Here is a 6,909-nt window from a genome sequence, read left to right on the forward strand (position 1 = left end):
ATGTATGATCTGGAGCTTGTGTTAAGGACAATAAAAGAGGCTGTATCCTCTAAGGTAAGCATCCATGTCTCAAACACTTTTATTTCTGGTCTATAGCAAAGACAACTACCAGAGCATCCTAGAAAACCCCAAGGCTACAATTCTTCTTGACTTCCCTGTCCACAGTATGGACACAGGTGTAGGGTACAGTTGAATTAGCCTGTGGAAAGGTTGGTGGAATGGGTAAACTAGAGGCTCTGAATTCATGATAACAGTTAATGGCATTGATAATCAGAGTGATATGTTATAAATATTTTATCTGTCTTGGAGAGGCAGTTAGAATAGATGGTGGTGCTTATAAAAGGATGTCTTAGCCTTCCTTTCTTGGAGGCCTGCTAGCTGTCACTCTCAGGATGGCTCTTCCTTGAAGAAAGGTTCCTGAGCCTTCCGTGTGTGCACCTGTGCCTACTCTGTTCTACCTGCTGATTAAATACTAATAGACTTCAAGGCTTGAATTAAATTAGAGCCTGAACTCCTGGAGGGTGCTCTGAGGATCAATCTAGTATATTCACATCTTGATAATTAAAAAAGCTTTGTCCCTAATATAGGTATTAAGGAGGTATTCAGTATTTTTGAAAGGTTGTTGGAGAAGGTTACCATTATCTGTTAAAATGTAAAGACCCTATGCTTCTGCAAGCTGACTTGGGCCTGTTCAATACCTCTGTGCTACGAGTGCCTTGTTAGGGGATAAACTTTTGTGGTTCGGCACATCGAATAGTTACAGATCAATTTGCTCCTAGTTTGCTCTTAGATATATTACTTGCTATTTATGATTAATGGCTCAAGTATTAAGGTGCCTCTAAATATCCTATGCCCTAAACACTAACCCATGTCAATGGAAAGAGATGGCAAGTCCGTGGCTTATTCTTAGTCTGGGTTCACTTGGAAAAGCAGAGCCAAAGTTAAATAGTTGAATAGGGGAAATTTAATGTGGGCAACAAGCTAGAAAGTTACTTTAAGAGCTGTAAGCCCAACAGGAAATGAAAATATCCGGACTAACAGCAAGAAGCTACTCCTACCTTTTGGGTTGAAGCATCAAAGGGAAGAAGTGGTGTTATAAGTACAGTAATGGAGACTGCACAAAGGGTCTAGCGCCACGGCAGGGAATACTTGAAGGAAACAGGAGAAGAGAGGAGCTGGCTCTTAACACTGGAAGTGAAATAGAGCATGCTGAAGGTTCTGCTGAGGGGAGAGGAAAATTACTCTGCATTTTTATCCCTCCTTCACTGCGATTGTCATGAGAAAGAGCCTGCTAGAGAGGAGACCATGTGGATAAAGGTTCTGTTGTCCCAACTGAGGCCATTTGAGACCAACCATAGGTGAGCTAACCTCCCTCCAAATATGAAAAAGTTGAGCCAGGGTCAGCAGAGTAGCCTGCTGACCCATATACAAAAGTATGCAAAAGGAAAGATGATTCACTACAAAGGATTGTTTAGAGAGACAGAGGATCCCCTTAAAGATCCTGTTAATGACTTGATAACAATCACTAGGCCCCAAGATACCTGATCACCTCCTGCTGTTGTTCATCCCCAAACAGGATAAGGCAGGGGTAAGGTATGTGTGTGTTTGGGGTGGGGGAGATGGCTACCATTATAAAATGAATGTATCTGAGACCCAAAGTATTTAAACACAGGCAAGCTCCCATTGTTTAAAATACTCTCCCTGGCCATGTTTGCTAGGCAGGGATTCCAGGTCTAAGACCAAAGGAGAATCACAAATTTAGAATCTGTGTCCAAATGCTGGAGAAGGGATGCTGGTGGTTGCTTCAGGACATGTTTCCTTAGCCCCCGCAAATTATGGATGGCTTCCGGATTTTTTTCCAATTTTATTAATAAAAGGATTCCTAATGGAAAGTTGTTTTGAACTATATAGACATACTGTTACATGAAAGGAATGTAGTATATAGTGTCTTGCCACTTGGCCATCCTTCTCCCAGCAATCCCAGCGTTCCGGGATATTCACTGGTGAGGGAACCTGTAATTTCAAACCACATTATTAGACATATACTTCCCAGAGCATGTGTAGGTGCTGCAGCTGGTCTCCCACCATCCCTGTCCTCCCCTATGATGTCTGTCAGGATGGTGTTGCATGAGAATTGGGAAATGGTGTAATGATTCTAAAGCATAACGGATTCAGCTAATATGATATCTTTAACTTGACCCATATGATGGGTATATTTTTCATTTAGGGTGTTGGTAAGCCAGTTCCACTGCAGGTACTGAAGTATGGTAGCAATCATCTCAGGTAGAAACTATAGTTTAACTTTAACCCTGCTGTTTGGCTTCTGTACTTATTTGCTTTATTTAACAATAGAAAAGTTATGATTTTCTGAATTATATAAATCATCCCATTCGCTTGAATACCTTATTGATTGTAATGTGAATACCCCATTGATTGTGATCTTACTGGTTTTAGAAAGCAAATTCTTCTCTACCTGGGAACCAGGACAGCGCAATTATCCCAAGACCTGAGGGTTCCAGTGGTCCCAAGATCCGAGGACTCTAGATAATGTGTTTCTGTCAACTCAGTGATCCAAAGACTCAAAACTATAATTAATCTTTATAGATAGCTAATCGGCTCAATCTCGCTTCTGTAACTGCTTTGTGCAAAACAGGGTCCTCATTCCAAACCCTGGGATGTAATCAATACCTTTGTGATTTTTGCCTATATGAATCTGGTGTTGCAGCCATCTTATCACTATGAGATTTGGGAGAGTGAAATGCCCCCTCATAGTCCCAGATTTACAATAAATGTGACTCTTTAATTCGACTTCTTGAGGCATTCTTCTGTGATTCATGGGGTACATTACAACATTTGGAGGCCCCAGCGAGATGCAGCCCCCTAGGGGTGCTGTTTTGGGTGCAAAGGGAGGCCGAACCTCCCCTGAGCCAGTCGTGGAGACTGAGGGGTCTCTAGGGGGTGCGTACCCTGGGAAGTTCCAGGACCCTGGAGAACTTCCCTTCGGATCCAGTGAGCGGGCAGGTGACGTTGGCCCATCCCTAAAAGATTCATCGGAGTCACCTGAGAAATCCTCTAGAGGTGAGTTCTGGCCGTTTGACCGGTCACTGATAGATTGCAAGAAGGGCTGGACGCAGCCATAACTTCTCCATCCCTGGGGTGCCCCTGAGATGTCAGAGGGTACTCTTGTTTTTGTTTTCAGTCTTGTTTGTGAGTCCAATGTATTTGTGAGTCCAATGTGTTTAGTCTGTTGGTTTTTGTCATTTCGCCGAAATCCTCTTGGAGGACAATAAATGGTTCTTTCCTTCCTCTTTAACCTTTGGGGGATTGTGTGAATGGATTACTGACCTAATGTATATCAAGGTTCCTTGAGGGACTTCACTACTCCTGAGGTGACCCTCCACACTTTCCTCTTAGGCGGTGGGGTCGGCCAAAGGCAGAGGCGGCTCAGGCACACTTGCCCCTCTTTCCTGGTGGCAGGGGCTGCAGCAGCGGTGAGTTCAGTGACTCACCACTGTGCTCTGACTGTCCTTCCCCAATTAAGCACTCTTTTTCACAAGTCAACAAAGGATTCCAGGATGACTTTCCCCTCAAAGTCCCTAGCAGAGCTCCAAGAGTGGTTTTAACTATTTTTTTCCTTTTCTTCGCTGGTCCTGCCCACTCGCCAGCGACAGAGGCAGCGGAGCCAGTAGAAGCAGGGGCGGAGGAGGCAGGCAGCCTGTTAGCACACCCCCTCCCCTAGGCCAAATTAGCAACAGTAACAACCTCCCTGCCCTGCTGTGGACCTAGCTCCCAGAAAATTCTCCTATATTGTGTGCTGAGGCATTTATCTAGTTGTCGCGCCTATTTAGTCTTGTTTTTTTTTGTTCAGTATGAGCACTGTTTCTGTCTGGACGAGACATGGGTCGAGAATCCTGTCCTGGGATGTGGGAAAGGGAGGCCCCCACATCTGTTCTTGTCAGGCCCCCATCAGGGGACTTGGGCGGTGTTCCTGTTATCTGCTCAAGATTCCAAGATTGTAAAAGTACTTGTTCACTGAAAGGGTGTAAGTGCAGATGTTTTTTTGATGTTTGTATGTCTACCTGGGTATAATTATTTGTTCATGTAAGTGTGGAAGTCTGCAAGAGAAAAAAAAACAAACACACGCTTGATTTCTTTAAGGCTGAATGCTCTGACCGATAGCAAAACGCCCCGAGTGGCTGCTGGGTTTTCTTTCCAAAGGGTGCTTGCTCTCTGTCAGAGGTGGAATCAGCCCGCCTAAATAGTAAAAATTTCTGTCTGTTTGTGTACTAGGGACTTTGATTTGCTCTGTGATTTTGCTGTGTTAGGTTGAAATTTTGGAATTCTGGGGTAGATTTAAAGATATTTGTGGCTTTTTTGTCTGACTGGAACATTCAGGGGTGGGGCTCACAGCTCCTCAGGGCAGAGAGATTTTATGGGCCCTGCCCCCTGCCTGTGCTGAATTAAGGATCTTTTCTTTCAGGAGACCCTCCAGGTTTTTAGTAAAATTTCCCTGCACCCTTGTCATCCTCTGTCTTCTTCTCCAGCCCGACTAAGAGTAATTTTCCTCCATAGGTCGGACCCCAGCCTCCAGGAGGGACGGCTACTACAGTGAAGGCCTGTAGTTTTCTCTAAAACTCCCACTGTCCATTCCTCCCCTCTGTAGGAATTGTCTTCCTCTAACTCACAATAAGAAATAATACAGGCCAGCGTCATTTGCCTTGCTGGTTAAAAGAAGACAACGGGCCCTGGAATCTGTAAAAGTGGCCGGGAATGAAGCTGGTCAAATGTACTGAAAGGGTTCGGTACCTGTTGCTGCTAGCAGAGGAGGGGCTGATATCCCCTTCCAGTGCACTCCCTTGGGAGAGGCCTGATCACTGCTCTGCCACAGGGGACGGGTACGATGGCAGGGGCCTGGTACCCAACCCGCTGCCACAGGAGCGCTTTGTAATATGCAGGGTGTCTTTCCCCTGGCCAGCTAAGGGCTGCTGGCCCCCACCATGCCACCTTTGCTGGCTGGAGGCAAGTGCTCTTTCCCAGGAGAACAGAGAGAAAAGGACTGCCAGAGGAAAACGCCTTTCCCCCGCGGCGGGAGCACCTCCACTGGTCACCTGGGGACCTGCGCCGAGCTCCCTGCCTCCACCTATCCGGCTCCCATCTCCTGTGCCCACCCTCTGCTCACCAGGGTTGTAATTGCCTCTCATCCCCCGAGGAGTTATTGTGAATAGGCGGCTGCTGCTGCAGTGGCGGTGAGGAGGGAAATTTCTCCGTGCCTCCTTGTGCCCCAATAAGACCCAAGAACCCCCAAGGACAAGGCCTCCTTGCAGCCCGACTAAGAGTAATTTTCCTCCACAGGTTGGACCCCAGCCTCCGGGAGGGACGGCTACGACAGTGAAGGCCTGTAGTTTTCTCTAAAACTCCCACTGTCCATTCCTCCCCTCTGTAGGAATTGTCTTCCTCTAACTCACAATAAGAAATAATACAGGCCAGCGTCATTTGCCTTGCTGGTTAAACTACCCTTCCCATTGGTGGAATCTGTAAAAGTGGTCAGCCCGCCTAAATAGTAAAAATTTCTGTCTGTTTGTGTACTAGGGACTTTGATTTGCTCTGTGATTTTGCTGTGTTAGGTTGAAATTTTGGAATTCTGGGGTAGATTTAAAGATATTTGTGGCTTTTTTTGTCTGACTGGGACATTCAGGGGTGGGGCTCACAGCTCCTCAGGGCAGAGAGATTTTATGGGCCCTGCCCACTGCCTGTGCTGAATTAAGGATCTTTTCTTTCAGGAGACCCTCCAGGTTTTTAGTAAGATTTCCCTGCACCCTTGTCATCCTCTGTCTTCTTCTCCAGCCCGACTAAGAGTAATTTTCCTCCACAGGTTGGACCCCAGCCTCCGGGAGGGACGGCTACGACAGTGAAGGCCTGTAGTTTTCTCTAAAACTCCCACTGTCCATTCCTCCCCTCTGTAGGAATTGTCTTCCTCTAACTCACAATAAGAAATAATACAGGCCAGCGTCATTTGCCTTGCTGGTTAAAAGAAGACAACGGGCCCTGGAATCTGTAAAAGTGGCCGGGAATGAAGCTGGTCAAATGTACTGAAAGGGTTCGGTACCTGTTGCTGCTAGCAGAGGAGGGGCTGATATCCCCTTCCAGTGCACTCCCTTGGGAGAGGCCTGATCACTGCTCTGCCACAGGGGACGGGTACGATGGCAGGGGCCTGGTACCCAACCCGCTGCCACAGGAGCGCTTTGTAATATGCAGGGTGTCTTTCCCCTGGCCAGCTAAGGGCTGCTGGCCCCCACCATGCCACCTTTGCTGGCTGGAGGCAAGTGCTCTTTCCCAGGAGAACAGAGAGAAAAGGATTGCCAGAGGAAAACGCCTTTCCCCCGCGGCGGGAGCACCTCCACTGGTCACCTGGGGACCTGCGCCGAGCTCCCTGCCTCCACCTATCCGGCTCCCATCTCCCGTGCCCACCCTCTGCTCACCAGGGTTGTAATTGCCTCTCATCCCCCGAGGGGTTATTGTGAATAGGCGGCTGCTGCTGCAGTGGCGGTGAGGAGGGAAATTTCTCCGTGCCTCCTTGTGCCCCAATAAGACCCAAGAACCCCCAAGGACAAGGCCTCCTTGGACACTTTTCACCGTGTTCTGTTGGGGGTGGGGGCTTGAAAGGCAGCAGCTAGAAAAGGAAACTCCAAAAATTAGAAGGATTTGAAGGAATGAATGGGTCACAGCTGGTAGAGGTAGCCCAGAAAGTCTTTAACAATAGGGACACCCCGGAGGAGAAATAGGACTAAAGGAAAGAAAAGGCCGGCAGCAAACTAGGAAGGTATTAGTATGCCTATTGTAGGAAGTAGGGGCACTGGAAGAAAGAATATCCTGAGAGGTTAACAAAGGAAAGCGGAAGGCTGAGGGAAA

Source organism: Myotis brandtii, unplaced genomic scaffold (genome assembly GCF_000412655.1).
Source record: "Myotis brandtii unplaced genomic scaffold, ASM41265v1 scaffold924, whole genome shotgun sequence".
NCBI classification, from domain to species: Eukaryota; Metazoa; Chordata; class Mammalia; order Chiroptera; family Vespertilionidae; genus Myotis; species Myotis brandtii.